We start from the raw sequence: 18563 nt of genomic DNA, 5'->3' as shown, positions 1-18563 counted from the left end.
TGGCTCTGAAACACATCTTCTAAAACAATATTTTTACAGATTCCTAATCTTCTGAAAACTAGTCACATTCCTGTACGGTCTTTTTTAACCCACTTGCATTCCACTTCCATTCTGATTAGTGTTTTAGTCATCTTTCTTTCTAAAACTTATTACTTTCAAAATATTATCTACGTTATATCTCTTTATTTACCTACATCTACTACATACTTTTTACTCTCATTTCCAATCAATTTACTTTCTGCTGAATCATACACATCCAATATAAAATGTCCCAATTTCTTTTTATGAACTCTTAACAACTACTTTGTACACTATCTAGAATTACAGGGAAGAAGGAATGAAGATAGCCAAAAGTTCCGAATGATGAAGAGTGAGGTTGATAACACGAAATGAAAAGGAAGTAGTATTGCCAACAACACGGGTTTCCTGGTGTTCGTCAATCACCAGACGACGCATAGAATATGCGTCCCCTTAGGCTTCATAATTACTGCTGTCTCTGTGCTCCTTCAATATGTTTTTCGTCAAAATTTGTGCACTACGCCATCCCCTTTTTTCAGAAGGACCTACTTCCTTACTTTCTCCATATTCATTATAGCCCTCGATCATCTCTGTGGTCCTACAGTATCGTATCGGAATATCATTTTGTTCTTTGTCTTCATAATCTCTTTTTGCCAACGAAAGGAATAATTGCCAGTTTTTCATTCATTCTAATCATCGCATCATTAGTTCCAAAATTGACCCATCCTTTGAAGTTAGTTAAGAAATCGGCCCCTACTAACATCTATACACTTAGTCCATTAATAATGGAAAAGTTTTTTCCTATTTGTACCCCATCTAGAGTGATTGGTTATCTAATTTCTTGTTTAACTACCTTTTTACATTTTCCGTAGCCACAATAACTTTTAATACATTCACTGGCATGATAACTACTTCTTAGCTTTCAGGTAGAGCATTTACAAAATGTTGTGACACTGCACACACCTCAGAACCACTATCTATTAAACAAGGAACATTTTCTTTAAACACTGTTACATCAGTTATAGGTTGTCCGATATATTCTTTTCTGACTACAGACTCAGGTTCATCTAGTAAATCGTGTACTACTTCACGTCTATCAAAAACTACCCCTCCTGTGGAAAGTTCACATACCTTAACTGGGTCCTCTTTCACTTCCTTAGTAGTGGCAGCTTTAACAATCCTGTCCACTGTTGATAAATTAAAATACTTCTCTAACTTCTCACCCTAAGTAATAATCTCTGTTTCTGCAACCCTCTCCAACGTGTTGTCACAATTTTCAAAATCATTTACTTCTTCCTCCTCTCCCGATCTCTCTTCCTCACTTTCTGAAATTACTTCTTTCAGTCTATTTACAACCTCCTCTGCTCTATTATATTCTTTCTTTGCTATTGCCAATACTGTTTCCCTTATTATTGTGCGACTTCCACCGTCTACGGAAAGCTCCTCCTCTGTTACGCAGTGCTCATTCACCCCCCCCCCCCTCCTGATCTCAATCTTCATTTTCTGTACATGGTTCGATATATTTTGACTTCTCTTCTCACAAAATGTTACTTTATTCTCTGGATAAACAAACTTTGTTACAGTGTCCTTTCCTCTGTATCTCTGTATTCTGTAATGTTACCCCCAAGATGTTTATTAGGTGTCCTTCCCACAAATGATTTCGCTAGTGGGTTTAACTTACTCGATTTGAGTCTGTAAACGCTAGCCCCATTACAGACTGCCTTCAGTTTCCCTCCTGTATGGGGTCATTGCCCCCGACATTCCTGTCACCTGGCGGTCTGCGCCAATCCATTACGTCAGCTGAGAGCTGCTGCGTGGTGTCGCCGTATCGCTCTCGGTCATTGAACCGGCTTCCAACGGTACCTCCTCTCCCTCGGTATCTGCCTCTATAACTGTTCGTTCTCTGTACACCAGTTCTGTTTACAATAGCTTCAACTCTGTTGTCATTTGGTCTAGTGGAAGGCCTATAATCTCTCCTACCACTTTCCTCCTCTTTTTAAATGTTTTCTACCCTTCAAAGATAGTGAATCAACCTGTCAATATCATCCCTGGGTTCCAAAATTATTTTGATCCTCCAACACAACGAGCAATTTGTTTTCAATTCCCATAATCATTTGCTCTGTTTCGACTTTAGAATTCGAACAGGATACGTTTCTGTAGAAATCTTTTGACACTTTGCCGGCTGGTGTGGCCAACCGGGTCTAGGCGCTTCAGTCAGGAACCGCGCGACTGCTACGGTCGCAGGTTCGAATGCTGCCTCGGACATGGATGTGTGAGACTTCCTTAAGTTAGTTAGGTTTAAGTAGTTCGAAGCTCTAGGGGACTGATGACCTCAGACGTTAAGTCCCATAGTGCTTTCTTTGTATTCTTTGTCACCACCCCAAAGCCAGCGTCGTTTAAACATCCTCTGAGGGGTGGTCTTCCGTTGGCTCTGGTCGGCGGACCTCGGTTTCATATCTCGGTTTCCAACCGCCTATGACAAATCTCCGTCGGTATCGGGCGATGTGTCGATTTGATGACACGAGGGATCTTCTTCATCCTCTGAGTCACTTCTGCGGCGTCTGTGTTGTGGCTTTTGCACAAGAATTTTCACAGCGTTACTCTCATCAGAATATCGCGAATTTGCTGCTCTTCCTCCGACGTTAGGTCTCTGATATCCAGCGACTCATCAATCGATGCGGTGGGGTGTGGAGTGTGGGGCTATCAGGCCTGTCCGCATCGCCTTGTCCTCGTTCTGCCCTTGTCCTTCGCCTTCAAGATGCATGCTTTCCTTGCTGCAGCAGTGAGCCCTGGCCTTGGTACAATCCTCTCTAATATACCTAGGGTTAGACTAGTCCTGGCCGTCTCGCCTGTCCTACACCACCCTCGCAATGTGTGACACGACGGTTTGCTTGTACTCGCACAGTTTGCACCGACTGAGTTGCTCAACACGACAACTTGCTTTGCAGGGCAAGCGTGCAGTCTGCAAGCTGTCAGGACTCCCACCTAACGGACAGTGAATGAGTTTCTTTTCTTTACTGTTGTTTCAGTTCCCGTCTGTCGAGAACTTTTGGCAAGAGGGGTGCACTCAGCTCTTGTGAGGCAAACTGAGGAGTTACTTGATTGAGAAGTAGCGGCTCCGGTGTCGTAAACTGACAACAGCCTGGAGTGTGGTGTGCTGGCCACATGCCCCTCCATATCCGCATCCAGGAACACCTGTGTGCTGATAACACGTTGGCCTTTCATGGCCTGTTCGGGTGGAGGTTAGTTTAGCTTTTTAATTTTACAACATGGGTGGAATGGCAGCCGATAAAAACTGCTCTTCAGCCAAAGGTTACATAAAAAGTATTTCAAGATGGTTAAAATAGAAGGGGACAGTAACAGACGATTTTGTAAAAAACACATAGGTGGACGATATTGACGATTATTACATAAAACAAGTGAAATAAACGAGGATTTTGTAAAATACACAGAGAAGGAAATATTGGAGGCTTTTAAAACTCGTTTGACGATTTTATATACAGTTGAAATATAGTCACTTATGAACGTAAAAGATACCATGGTGTAATGGTGATGCTAGGTGACATATGAAAAAACTGTCATGTTGAAGGTGCGATGATGAATATGACCATGGGGCCCTGTATAACCGCAGGCAGCGACAAGCATTCAGCAAGGTGGATGAATGGAAAAGGATGAAATGGGAGAATGATATGAGGTGGAGAAAGTAATTAAGGCTGGAAAGAGGTGTATATTTCGGAACGGATTTCAGCGTTATGGAGGAGGAATTGCTTGAAATTGCGGTAGGAGAGGATTGATAAGGTATGGAAGTGCATGGAGGGTGAAATATGAATGTAATGGTGTAGCATGGTACTTGGATAGGTTATTAGTGGGTGAGAAATTTGCTGTTGGGACTGGGTCTTGCGATTAATGTATCGGATCCGAAAGTGCTCTAGGAAGAGAAGAAGGTGTGGGAAGTGGATGAATTGGTACAGGATGCGAGTTGGGGAATGTAGGTGGATGAGGAAGGAGAGGCGGAGTACATGTCCTTCCAGTATTTCAAGGGACTTATAGAATTTAGTCGAGACAGAAATCCAGACAGCGATGGCGTAGATTAGAATGGGGCGGATGAGGGATTTATGGCTAAGGAGAATGGTGGAACGATGTAGATCCTACGTGAGGTCTGTTAGAAGTTTTACACGATTTCGCCATTTACGTTGGATGGTAAGGAGATACGCGTTCAATGTTAGTTTCCTGCAGAGATTTAGTCCTAAATACTGTACTGTGATCCTCAGAGGGATACGTTGGTTATAGATGGAGAGACGGAAATCTGCATGACGGAAACGCCGAGTGATGCGACCAAAGAAGGTGGCTTGGTTGTTCTGTGGATTACATCACTCGATCTGGGATTCAGGTGACGTTGGAGGGAGGCATGGAAGAGTTGAAGGATGTGATGAGTGGCTAGGCCGGCGGCGCCGTCAGCGTATTGTATGAGGACGGTACGTGAGAAAAGCTTTTGCTCTTATATACTAGTGCTGTTTTCGTGAGTTGATAGGGTGTTGAGGATGAGGAGGGGTAGGAGTGTTTGACGTCCTTTATTGGTGCAACTTTATTTCTTATTATTGATTGATACTTACTTTTACTTTTTCGTGTCCGGAAACTACAATTCGCTTGCCCAGTATTGGGCAATGTCCAATGCTTCTTCTTTAGCGAGCCATAGATCGTCTAGGGTGCATCTGTGGGGGCAGGCAGGGTATTGTAGGAGATGTTCCATGTTCTGTCGAGTGCCGCAGTCGCATTTGTCGTCACTTTCGTCCAACAAACCCAATTTGATCAGATTAGATTTCACAGGAGCCACCCAAGTTCTGATGCGGTTAAGCATTCTCCAGGTTTTCCAATCACCAGAAACGCCGCTTGGTGGATCCTCTCTTAGTGGATAGTAGATGAGGGGCTCATCTAAGGCGCAACTTAGGAAACGGCGTCTGGATTTGAGTCTGCTGGGGCCACACTCTAGGCCAAATATTGAGTGACGGGCGTCAAAGGTTTGTTTTAGCTTCTCGGTATGTTCATGGGCTTTCCTACGTCAGTCAGGGTTTGTGAAACCTGCAGCCCTGTGAAGATTTTCTATGGGGGTTGGTTTCATGCAGCCTGTCACTATCCTGCATGTTTCATTCAAGCTAATATCTACCTTTTTTGCGTGGGCGGATCTGCACCATACCGGGCAAGCATATTCGGCAGTTGAGAAGCACAAAGCTTGGGCTGAAGTTCTGACCACGGTAGGTTTGGCACCCCATTTGCTGTTGGACAGCTTTCTTATTAGGGAATTTCGTGCTTCTACTTTTTTGCGTGTTTTTTCGCAATGATATCTGTATGTCAATGTTCTGTCCAGCACGACGCCAAGGTAGGTGGGAGTATCTGTGTGTTCTAGTAATGTCCCATCCCAGGTAACATTGAGCCTGTACTTTGCCTGACTCGAGTTCAGATGGAATGCACTCTCTTGAGTTTTGGATGGATTGGGTTTTAGAGAATTCTTTTTGTAGTAGGTTGATGTTTTAGAAAGGGCGGTTTCTAGTTTCTCCTCGATGGCTTCAAACCTGTTGCCTTGAACCGTTATTGCCAGGTCGTCTGCATATACAAAAGTTTTTGTTTTGTCTGGAGTTGGTTGGTCATTTGTACATATGTTGAATAGGATTGGCGACAACACGCTCCCTTGGGCGAGCCCATTTTTCTGATTCCGCCATCGACTCTTTTTCCCCTCAAGCATTACGAAGAACTGTCTATTTTGGAGCAGGGATTCGATTATCTTGGCTAGGTGGTAGTCTTTCAGGGTCTTGTAGGTTTTATGCAGTAGTGTCCGGTGATCTGCTGTATCATAGGCGGAACTTAGGTCGACTAGTGCCAGCCCGGCGATTAGTTTATTCTCAAACCCATCCTCGATATGTTCCGTCAGTGCGAGAATTTGACTGGTACAGGACTTTCCAGGTCTAAAACCTGCTTGATATCTTAGCGTTGGTGAAAATAGTCTAACGAGAAACGGGCGGCATTTGTGACGTAGCGCTGTTTACTTGCTGCTTGGTGCCGGCTGCGGCGTGCCAGCACTCTATGTACCTGGGGGCCGCTGTGGTCTACTGTGAACCTGTATGTGTTGCTTTGTGAGAGGTGCCATTGCGTAGCGCTGTTACTGCTGGCACCCAAGACTCTGGAAGTGTGTACCTATACTCTTTGTTCATGTCTGCGTGTCGCTTGTCTCGCCTCTCTAATCTTCCTCCTCTGTTTAGGTAGTACACGAAATATCTTCTGTTTACGTCACTTATGTAAATATATCTTTCATGTTCATATACCAGTGTGCTATTCCATCGCCTGTCACGCTTACGCACACTAGTCCACACTCGTAGCCGATTTCGCAGACTCGAGCAGTACGTAGACTGTCGACTGCATCTTTCGTTGAGGCAAGAACATCTTTTACTTTGTTGCTGCTTCGGAAAATTGGGTTGATACATGCTCGGCGAAGAATTTAGCCCACACGTTTAGTGTTGGTACCTTGTATGTATTGTAATGGGGAGGGGGGGGGGGCTGTTTTATGCTTCCTTTGCTCTTCTCTAACGCTTTCCTCCTTTCTCGCCATAGTTTCGTTTCACATCCTCATGCCATAACCATTGGCACCAAAAATGCACCTGAGGTTTTGTAGTCCCACCTTCAGATGTTCTTCATCACTGATCCGGCGGGCCTTGTTGGTTAAAGCCCAGATCACGTAAGAAACAGATTGACCGTCCTTACGGCGGAACAGGCAACCGTAAAAATAGTTTTCCCGTCGGTCAACAGATGTCGCAGGCGACGCTACAATGCTAACTGACCTGTCCATGTCGCGGAATTGGCAACGCTGTATCTTCGGTGACTTGAATGACACTGATTTGCGTTCGGCTAGAGCGCTGCGCGCGAAATGCATTCATCACACAGCTGACTGTAGACTATGATCGGCTATGGTTTCTCCCGAGTTTTCAATCGAAGAATGTAGATTAGCTCCTGTAATTCCACAAACCAAGTTTATTTCTACTGTAGGGATACTTCTTACAATCATATGCGAAATGAAAAGTAATTCACAATCTGCTCTCGCGCAGACATGTTACTGTAAGCAGTTTTGTTTTCGAGTGAAAGCTGTGTGAGGATTATTAGCGCACAGACAAAAAAAAATTAAAATAGGCAGCGTCTATAGTTTGCATGCTATGCTCGTTCTCTTCTATCCTCCTCCATTCCAGTATAAATGTTCGTTAACATGTATAAACGAATGGAACTGAACATTGGCGAATTATCTATGAATACTCATTTGCAGCAGTGTAAACGAGGTTTTACACTCGTTCACTTCGTTCGCTCTAGTATATACCAGGATTTAGAGGGACCAATGACCTAGCAGTTAGATGACGGCTATTATTCATTTACTTCACTGTTGCGATCTCAGTTCTAGAGCCATTTTCAAGTACCAAGGGAAAGGTCTTGTAAGGTAATGCTTCTTAAATTGTTTACCAAATGCTACCACACTATGATTTGCGTTTTGTTATCCATATCTTATATTGGTTTCAGTTTTCACATTGCACACAAAATTGCCTCTACAGCCAAAATTACGATAGTGAAGTGAATAAACAGTTTAAAAAAAGTCCAAATCGCAGCAAAGATTTCATTTAAAAATTATATGATATGCTTCTTGTACAGGAAGGACTGCCACGTTATATCAGAATATAAGATCGACAAAATTTAGATAGGATCGAATGCTTAGGGATCTTTATTAATTCTTACTCGTAACTAATTTATAGATTTACCTGAATTTAAAATCCACTCGCGTAATCTTTCTTTATTTTGGACGGGAATCTGAACATTTTCAGTTCAGGATTCGTTCGTCTACTCCTTCCACAGTTGATACACTCGCAGGCCCTCGGCATGACGACTCGATCCACTACCACCGGTATGTCAGAAACAGCTGTACTTCACAGACGCCAAATAGTGGAAAGCTGCACGCGTTCGGCCGATGTTGCCACATATTTCACAGAACAGAGTGCCATCTAGTGGTTGATTCCACAAGTAAGGGTGTGACGCTGCTGCCGCCTGGTGGCCGTTCCCTGACAAGGGTTGCCTGCTAGACCAAGCGATTGGGCAATCTGTTTCTTACGTGATCTGGCGTTAAAGTATGCAGGGCGAATTTCTTTTGCGTATAGTGTTGGTGGGAGGAGGCATGTAATTACCTGTCCGTAACGATGGGTTTTCTACACTCCTGGAAAATGAAATAAGAACACCGTAAATTCATTGTCCCAGGAAGGGGAAACTTTATTGACACATTCCTGGGGTCAGATACATCACATGATCACACTGACAGAACCACAGGCACATAGATACAGGCAACAGAGCATGCACAATGTCGGCACTAGTACAGTGTATATCCACCATTCGCAGCAATGCAGGCTGCTATTCTCCCATGGAGACGATCGTAGAGATGCTGGGTGTAGTCCTGTGGAACGGCTTGCCATGCCATTTCCACCTGGCGCCTCAGCTGGACCAGCGTTCGTGCTGGACGTGCAGACCGCGTGAGACGACGCTTCATCCAGTCCCAAACATGCTCAATGGGGGACAGATCCGGAGATCTTGCTGGCCAGGGTAGTTGACTTACACCTTCTAGAGCACGTTGGGTGGCACGGGATACATGCGGACGTGCATTGTCCTGTTGGAACAGCAAGTTCCCTTGCCGGTCTAGGAATGGTAGAACGATGGGTTCGATGACGGTTTGGATGTACCGTGCACTATTCAGTGTCCCCTCGACGATCACCAGTGGTGTACGGCCAGTGTAGGAGTTCGCTCCCCACACCATGATGCCGGGTGTTGGCCCTATGTGCCTCGGTCGTATGCAGTCCTGATTGTGGCGCTCACCTGCACGGCGCCAAACACGCATACGACCATCATTGGCACCAAGGCAGAAGCGACTCTCATCGCTGAAGACGACACGTCTCCATTCGTCCCTCCATTCACGCCTGTCGCGACACCACTGGAGGCGCGCTGCACAATGTTGGGGCGTGAGCGGAAGACGGCCTAATGGTGTGCGGGACCATAGCCCAGCTTCATGGGGACGGTTGCGAATGGTCCTCGCCGATACCCCAGGAGCAACAGTGTCCCTAATTTGCTGGGAAGTGGCGGTGCGGTCCCCTACGGCACTGCGTAGGATCCTACGGTCTTGGCGTGCATCCGTGCGTCGCTGCGGTCCGGTCCCAGGTCGACGGGCACGTGCACCTTCCGCCGACCACTGGCGACAACATCGATGTACTGTGGAGACCTCACGCCCCACGTGTTGATCAACTCGGCGGTACGTCCACCCGGCCTCCCGCATGCCCACTATACGCCCTCGCTCAAAGTCCGTCAACTGCACATACGGTTCACGTCCACGCTGTCGCGGCATGCTACCAGTGTTAAAGACTGCGATGGAGCTCCGTATGCCACGGCAAACTGGCTGACACTGACGGCGGCGGTGCACAAATGCTGCGCAGCTAGCGCCATTCGACGGCCAACACCGCGGTTCCTGGTGTGTCCGCTGTGCCGTGCGTGTGATCATTGCTTGTACAGCCCTCTCGCAGTGTCCGGAGCAAGTATGGTGGCTCTGACACACCGGTGTCAATGTGTTCTTCTTTCCATTTCCAGGAGTGTATATACGGGGTTTGCAAAAAGTCCGGGAACACTTTCAGTTATGTATTTCACAAGAACTAACCATTGTACAGATGTCATATATTGCATTTTGACTCCCCATATTCTCTCACGGAGCTCTGCTACATCACGTGGTAGAGGCGGTACACACACCACACCTTTGATGTGCTCCCACAGAAAAAAGTCACACGGAGTGAGATCTGGTGTTTTTGTCGAACTCCAACACACAGGAAGCTCGCTCCTCACTTGAACTCGCCATGTTTGCGACTAGCACTGAGTATAAGCAAATTACCAAAAAACGCTGTGGCGGTATACATAAAAAAACTTTCAGGGTTTCTCTTGAAAATGACATATGTATGACATTTGTACAATGTCTGGTTCTTCTGCAGTAAATATTTGAAAGTTTTCCCACCTTTATTTATGCCCTGTACTTTGTGGCCCTACTTATCATTTGGCTCTCGATCAACTTCAAAAATGTTCAAATGGCTCTGAGCACTATGGGACTTAAGTTCTGAGGTCATCAGTCCCCTAGAACTTAGAACTACTTAAACCTCACTAACCTAAGGACATCACACACATCCATGCCCGAGGCAGGACTCGAACCTGCGACCGTAGCGGTGGCGCGGTTCCAAACTGTAGCGGCTAGAACCGCTCTGTCACCATGGCCGGCCGATCAACTTCCACATCGAAGGAACGCATTTTGATTTTGTTGTGCTGCTGATTGAGGTGTTGATAGAAGTACTGTAGTTCGTGTTCTCCGTGTGGCCAGAAAAAGAAGGTATCATATATATACCGCAATCAGCATTCTGGGCGCAATGGGGCAGACTGGAGAGCTGTTTCTTCAACTGTTCTCATGAAGATGTCTATTGCAATAAGCGAGAGAGGGTAACCCATAGCAACACCGTCCGTATGTTCATAGAATTCCCATTTTCATCTGAAGTAGGTGGTCGTTAAACAGCGGCACACTAGCTCGCAGACACTGGGGGCCACGTGCTGCTCTAGGATGTTCACGGTGTCTGACACAGGCCGACCGCTGTGGCGGAGCGGTTCTAGGTGCTTCAATCCAGAACCGCGCAACTGCTGCGGTCGCAGGATCGAATCCTGCCTCGGGCATGGATGTGTGTGATGTCCTTAGGTTAGTTAGGCTTGAGTAGTTCTAAGTTCTAGGGGACTGATGACCTCAGACGTTAAGTCCCATAGTGTTCAGAGGCAGTTGAACCATTTTTTTTCTGATACCGTTACAGTCGTAAATAAAGATTTCACGTCGAAACTAACCATCATATCCGTAACCGAGATACATTTTTCTTTAAAAGTGAACAAAACGGAAAAAATTCCTACCGTTCACATCTGTGTGGGCCACTAGAGGTTAAAGCTTGGGAGTCAGCTGTTTCGTTAGTTTATAGGTCGGTGATTAAATACTATTAAGCATGGGCCTTACAGAAAATCTCCATTGTGGATCTTTGGTACCCCATATGAATATCAAGAGTTCAGATGGAGACCCAGTTCTAACTAAAGAAGGGAAAGCAGAGAGGTGGAAGGAGTATATAGAGGGTCTATACAAGGGTGATGTACTTGAGGACAATATTATGGGAATGGAAGAGGATGTAGATGAAGATGAAATGGGAGATACGATACTGCGTGAAGAGTTCGACAGAGCACTGAAAGACCTGAGTCGAAACAAGGCCCTGGGATTAGACATAATTCCATTAGAACTGCTGACGATCTTGGGAGAGCCAGTCCTGACAAAACTCTACCATCTGGTGAGAAAGATGTATGAGACAGGCGAAATACCCTCAGACTTCAAGAAGAATATAATTCCAATCCCAAAGAAAGCAGATGTTAACAGATGTGAAAATTACCGAACTGTTGTTGTTGTTGTTGTGGTCTTCAGTCCTGAGACTGGTTTGATGCAGCTCTCCATGCTACTCTATACTGTGCAAGCTTTTTCATCTCCCAGTACTTACTGCAACCTACATCCTTCTGAATCTGCTTAGTGTATTCATCTCTTGGTCTCCCTCTACGATTTTTACCCTCCACGCTGCCCTCCAATACTAAATTGGTGATCCCTTGATGCCTTAGAACATGTCCTACCAACCGATCCCTTCTTCTGGTCAAGTTGTGCCACAAACTTCTCTTCTCCCCAATCCTATTCAATACTTCCTCATTAGTTATGTGATCTACCCATCTAATCTTCAGCATTCTTCTGTAGCACCACATTTCGAAAGCTTCTATTCTCTTCTTGTCCAAACTATTTATCGTCCATGTTTCACTTCCATACATGGCTACACTCCATACGAATACTTTCAGAAATGACTTCCTGACACTTAAATCAATACTGGATGTTAACAAATTTCTCTTCTTCAGAAACGCTTTCCTTGCCATTGCCAGCCTACATTTTATATCCTCTCTACTTCGACCATCATCAGTTATTTTGCTCCCCAAATAGCAAAACTCCTTTACTACTTTAAGTGTCTCATTTCCTAATCTAATTCCATCAGCATCACCCGACTTAATTAGACTACATTCCATTATCCTTGTTTTGCTTTTGTTGATGTTCATCGTATATCCTCCTTTCAAGAGACTGTCCATTCCATTCAACTGCTCTTCCAAGTCCTTTGCTGTCTCTGACAGAATTACAATGTCATCGGCGAACCTCAAAGTTTTTATTTCTTCTCCATGAATTTTAATACCTACTCCGAATTTTTCTTTTGTTTCCTTTACTGCTTGCTCAATATACAGATTGAACAACATCGGGGAGAGGCTACAACCCTGTCTTACTCCCTTCCCAACCACTGCTTCCCTTTCATGTCCCTCGACTCTTATAACTGCCATCTGGTTTCTGTACAAATTGTAAATAGCCTTTCGCTCCCTGTATTTTACCCCTGCCGCCTTCAGAATTTGAATGAGAGTATTCCAGTTAACGTTGTCAAAAGCTTTCTCTAAGTCTACAAATGCTAGAAACGTAGGTTTGCCTTTCCTTAATCTTTCTTCTAAGATAAGTCGTAAGGTCAGTATTGCCTCACGTGTTCCAGTGTTTCTACGGAATCCAAACTGATCTTCCCCGAGGTTGGCTTCTACTAGTATTTCCATTCGTCTGTAAAGAATACGTGTTAGTATTTTGCAGCTGTGACTTATTAAGCTGATAGTTCGGTAATTTTCACATCTGTCAACACCTGCTTTCTTTGGGATTGGAATTATTATATTCTTCTTGAAGTCTGAGGGTATTTCGCCTGTTTCATACATCTTGCTCACCAGATGGTAGAGTTTTGTCAGGACTGGCTCTCCCACGGCCGTCAGTAGTTCCAATGGAATATTGTCTACTCCGGGGGCCTTGTTTCGACTCAGGTCTTTCAGTGCTCTGTCAAACTCTTCACGCAGTATCATATCTCCCATTTCATCTTCATCTACATCCTCTTCCATTTCCATAATATTGTCCTCAAGTACATCGCCCTTGTATAGACCCTCTATATACTCCTTCCACCTTTCTGCTTTCCCTTCTTTGCTTAGAACTGGGTTTCCATCTGAGCTCTTGATATTCATACAAGTCGTTCTCTTATCTCCAAAGGTCTCTTTAATTTTCCTGTAGGCGGTATCTATCTTACCCCTAGTGAAATAGGCCTCTACATCCTTACATTTGTCCTCTAGCCATCCCTGCTTAGCCATTTTGCACTTCCTGTCGATCTCATTTTTGAGACGTTTGTATTCCTTTTTGCCTGTTTCACTTACTGCATTTTTATATTTTCTCCTTTCATCAATTGAATTCAACCGAACTATCAGTTTAATAAATCACAGCTGCAAAATACTAACGCGAATTCTTTACAGACGAATGGAAAAACTGGTAGAAGCCCACCTCGGCGAAGATCAGTTTGGATTCCGCAGAAATGCTGGAACACGTGAGGCAATACTGACCCTACGACTTATCTTAGAAAATAGATTAAGGAAAGGCAACCCTACATTTCTAGCATTTGTAGACTTAGAGAAAGCTTTTGACAATGTTTACTGGAATACTCTCTTTCAAATTCTGTAGGTGGCAGGGGTAAAATACAGGGAGCGAAAGGCTATTTACAATTTGTACAGAAACCAGATGGCAGTTATAAGAGTCGAGGGGCATTAAAGGGAAGCAGCGGTTGGGAAGGGAGTGAGACTGGGTTGTAACCTGTCCCCTATGTTATCCAATCTGTATATTGAGCAAGCAGTAAAGGAAAAAAAAGAAAAATTCGGAGTAGGTATTAAAGTCCACGAAGAAGAAATAAAAACGTTGAGGTTCGCCGATGACATTGTAATTCTGTCACAGACAGCAAAGGACTTGGAAGAGCTGTTGAACGGAATGGACAGTGTCTTGAAAGGAGGATATAAGATGAACATCAACAAAAGCGAAACGAGGATAATGGAATGTATTCGAATTAAGTCGGGTGATGCTGAGGGAATTAGATTAGGAAATGGGACACTTAAAGTAGTAAAGGAGTTTTGCTATTTGGGGAGCAAAATAACTGATGATCTTCGAAGTAGAGAGGATATAAAATGTAGACTGGCAATGGCAAGGAAAGCGCTTCTGAAGAAGAGAAATTTGTTAACATCGAGTATAGATTTAAGTTTCAGGAAGTCGTTTCTGAAAGTATTTATATGGAGTGTAGCCATGTATGGAAGTGAAACATGGACGATAAATAGTTTGGACAAGATGAGAATAGAAGCTTTCGAAATGTGGTGCTACAGAAGAATGCTGAAGATTAGATGGGTAGATCACATAACTTTATTTAGCGTTTGGCTAATACAGACATATCATGAAATTACATATACATATGTACATATTGACACACAAGAAACTTAAGTTTGTCTTTACAACTGAATATCCAGTCCATCAATCCAGCGCACTGCGTCTGGAGTTGCTAGCAGGAAGTCCTCTTTGGGGCCGTGATAGGCTCGAATCCTGCATTCACTGACAATGTGGTGAACAGTCTGGTATGGAGCCCCGCAGTCACAAGCTGGATTAGGCAGCTTCTTCCACTTACAGAGAGCATCCCTGCATCGGCCATGGCCGGTACGAATTCTGTTGAGGGTAGTTCAGGTATTGCGTGGTGGGTCGGATCCACTTGGAAGTTCAGCACCTGAGAAGATGTCATGCAGGTGCACATCTGTCACTGCTTCCCACCGACCTTTCCATTCTTAAAGAGGTTTGAAATTCTTAGCAACCATGTCAGCAGCTTCGCACAGAGTTGTATGACGTGATTTCAGTCTCTTGCGATTTAAAAGTGGCAGGTCGCTCTGCACGGGTAGGTTAGAATTCCAGGAGATCTTGTGGAATTCTCTCATAAGGGCAGTACATCTGCGTAGATCAGGAGGCATTGTACCGGTTAACAGTGGAAGCCAATAAACTGAAGTAGATCTGATTGTGCCAGATATTATCCGCATTGTCGTATTCAGCTCGGTATCAACAAGCCTTGTATGATGACTATTCATCCAAACAAGTGCACAATACTCAGCACTTGAGTATACCAAGCCCAGAGCTGAAGTTCGCAGGGTGGTTGCTGAAGATCCCCAGGTAGTTCCGCATAGCTTATGGAGGATGTTGTTTCGAGTCCTCAGCTTTTGAGCTAAGTTAAGAAGGTGTTGTTTGAAGCATAGTGTACGATCCAGGGTGACACCAAGATATTTTGGGTTCCAATTGTGACGAAGAATTCTGCCTCTGAAACTTACTTCCAGTTTTACGTTCGCCAACTGGTTATTTAGATGGAAGCAACACGCTTCTGTTTTACTCACACTGGGTTGGAGTCTCCAGATTTTGAAGTAATTGTCCAATGCAGACAGGTCATTGGCTAAAATCTCTTCTGTTGTCTTCATTTCCTGGTGTTTGACGGCTAGAGCCAGGTCATCGGCATAGCAGTATTTTCTGGACGAAGTGTCAGGTAGATCAGATAGATATAGGTTGAACAGTAAGGGTGAGAGAACTGATCCTTGAGGCAATCCGTTGTTCAGCTTCCTCTCCTTATTTATGTTGCTTCCAGTGATTACCTGGAACTTCTGATCACTTAGCATGCTGTTAATCAGTTGAGCCATTGTTCTGCAGGGTATGATGCGGAGAAATTTGTAGATAAGGCCTTCCCTCCACACAGTGTCGAAGGCGGCAGTTAGATCAACAAATGCCACAGATGTTTTCTGCTTCATTTGGTATCTTCTGTTTTGAGGCATCAAGGGATCACAAATTTAGTATTGGAGGGCAGCTTGGAGGGTAAATATCGTAGAGGGAGACCAAGAGATGAATACACTAAGCAGCTTCAGAAGGATGTAAGTTGCAGTAAGTACGGGGAGATGAAGAAGCTTGCACAAGATAGAGTAGCATGGAGAGCTGCATCAAACAAGTCTCAGAACTAAAGACAACAACAACAACAACAACAACAACAACATGCTTATAGAGAAATTAAAGTTCACACGGAGGTTTATCGACGGTCGTCGTCCTTTCCACACACTACTTGTGAATAGAACAGAAGGACGACGGGGATTTGGGGAGGGGGGGGAGGAAAAGGGGGAAGTCGAAGATAGAGAGGGGTAGCAGAAGGACCGCCTCTCTGCTCCCCAAACACACCAGAAGGTAACTTGCGGTGTGTAAATGAAGATGTAGACGAACTGGCAAAGTAAAACATTCCAGAGCATACGAAATTCTATAAGGAGACAGCTACTTATTTTTACTGATTTAAGACTGATATTCAAGACATGTACGCCAGAATTCAGTTGTGGCCGTACCTGTCGTGAAAACGGTCCATATGAATAGCATTCAAAGTACAATCATCATGTAAAACACTCAGAAAGTGCACAGCATAGTACTTAATGATCCGTGGTTAAAGGACATGATGCAACTGAATTAATAAGCACATTCAAACAATGTTTACAGTAGTTTTTAGATGAATAAGCAACTATGATACAGCTTTGTTAAAGATAAGTCCCGTATTTGTTGTATAATGGTGTCGCGGAGATCAGAGTGGGCGAATGGCTTTCTGCTGGAGGTAGGTGGAAGTATACAGGGTGTTACAAAAAGGTACGGCCAAACTTTCAGGAAACATTCATCACACACAAACAAAGAAAAGATGTTATGTGGACATGTGTCCGGAAACGCTTAATTTCCATGTTAGAGCTCATTTTAGTTTCGTTCTTCCACCTACGCTCAATGGAGCATGTTATCACGATTTCATATGGGATACTCTACCTGTGCTGCTAGAACATGTGCCTTTACAAGTACGACGCAACATGTGGTTCATGCACGATGGAGCTCCTGCACATTTCCGTCGAAGTGTTCGTACGCTTCTCAACAACAGATTCGGTGACCGATGGGTTGGTAGAGGCGGACCAATTCGATGGCCTCCACGCTCTCCTGATCTCAACCCTCTTGACTCTCATTTATGGAGGCATTTGAAAGCTCTTGTCTACACAACCCCGGTACCAAATGTAGAGACTCTTCGTGTTCGTATTGTGGACGGCTGTGATACAATACGTCATTCTCCAGGGCTGCATCGGCGCATCAGGGATTCCATGCGACGGAGGGTGGATGCATGTATCTTCGCTAACGGAGGACATTTTGAACATTTCCTGTAACAAAGTGTTTGAAGTCACGCTGGTACGTTCTGTTGTTGTGTGTTTCCATTCCATGATTAATGTGATTTGAAGAGAAGTAATAAAATGAGCTCTAACATGGAAAGTAAGCGTTTCCGGACACATGTCCACATAACATATTTTCTTTCTTTGTGTGTGAGGAATGTTTCCTGAAAGTTTGGCCGTACATTTTTGCAACACCCTGTAGACCATGAAAGCAGTTGAATATTGTCACTGTTCTGTATTATTAACTATGGCAGGGCTTCCCAACGTGTGGTCCGCGGACCCCTTAGGGGTCAGCCGGCTCTTTCTAGGGGGTCCGCGGCCACCCTTCACCAAATCGTGTAAAAAATGAGTAAAATTATTGAACAAAAATGTGAAAATCAAATTCATCACTTTTTTTTCGTGTGAAAAAATGTGTGCTTTTACTTCAGGTCGTATTCCCATGCAGCCTATGCGGTTTCTAAGTGAGAACGCATACACAGTTTAGAGCCGGAGAATGTGGCTTCTCTGATCCGCTGTTTCGCAACAATACGGGGGTCGTTTGTGCGCCGGCTCACGGCACTAGATGCGCTGAAACCTTTTACGCATGCGCGGAGCGAGCTTTGTCGACCAATCACAGCACTCGCTGGCACGTATGCGGCCACAGGCATCATTTAAACTTGCTTTATCAGTGCACTACCTATTTAATAAGTCGATTTTTGACCTTCAAATTGTTTTCATTCATCTCTAAACCAAAGACTATTGATACTTCGGAGGGGGGGGGGCGGGGGTCATTGGGAACAGATTAGGGGTCCGCCATGGATTTTCGACTGAAGAAGGGGTCCACCAGCTGAAAAGAATGGGAAGCCCTGAACTATGGTATCGTCCAGAGATCGCGGAGCCACAATGAAATCGACGTCTCGAATCGATACCATGGATTTTAGTGAGGGCTCAGTGCAACTCATAACAAGCAATGGGAGGCATCCGGAACACCATGCCTCCATCTCAACATAGCAGTGCCCTCACACTGAAGTTAATGCAGAGTCGAGCGTCCGCCTCCTTAACTGAGTGGTCAGCGCTTCTGACTGCCATGCAGTGGGCCCTGGTTCGAGTCTCGACTGGGTCAGAGATCTTCTCCACTCAGGCACGGGGTGTTGCGTTGTCCTCATCATCATCTACTCGCATGTCACCCAATTTAGCGTCAACCGGAAGACTTGCAACTCGGCAGCCGATCTTCGACACGTGGAGACTCCCTGCCATCAATGCCAAACGATCATTTCATTTTCGTGTCGAGTATGCAGGAGCTAAGTCCAGTTTGTGACCTCTCC

This window comes from Schistocerca serialis, chromosome 2 (assembly GCF_023864345.2).
Source record: "Schistocerca serialis cubense isolate TAMUIC-IGC-003099 chromosome 2, iqSchSeri2.2, whole genome shotgun sequence".
NCBI classification, from domain to species: Eukaryota; Metazoa; Arthropoda; class Insecta; order Orthoptera; family Acrididae; genus Schistocerca; species Schistocerca serialis.
The sequence above is the reverse complement of the archived record's forward strand: the minus strand, read 5'-3'. Positions refer to the sequence as shown.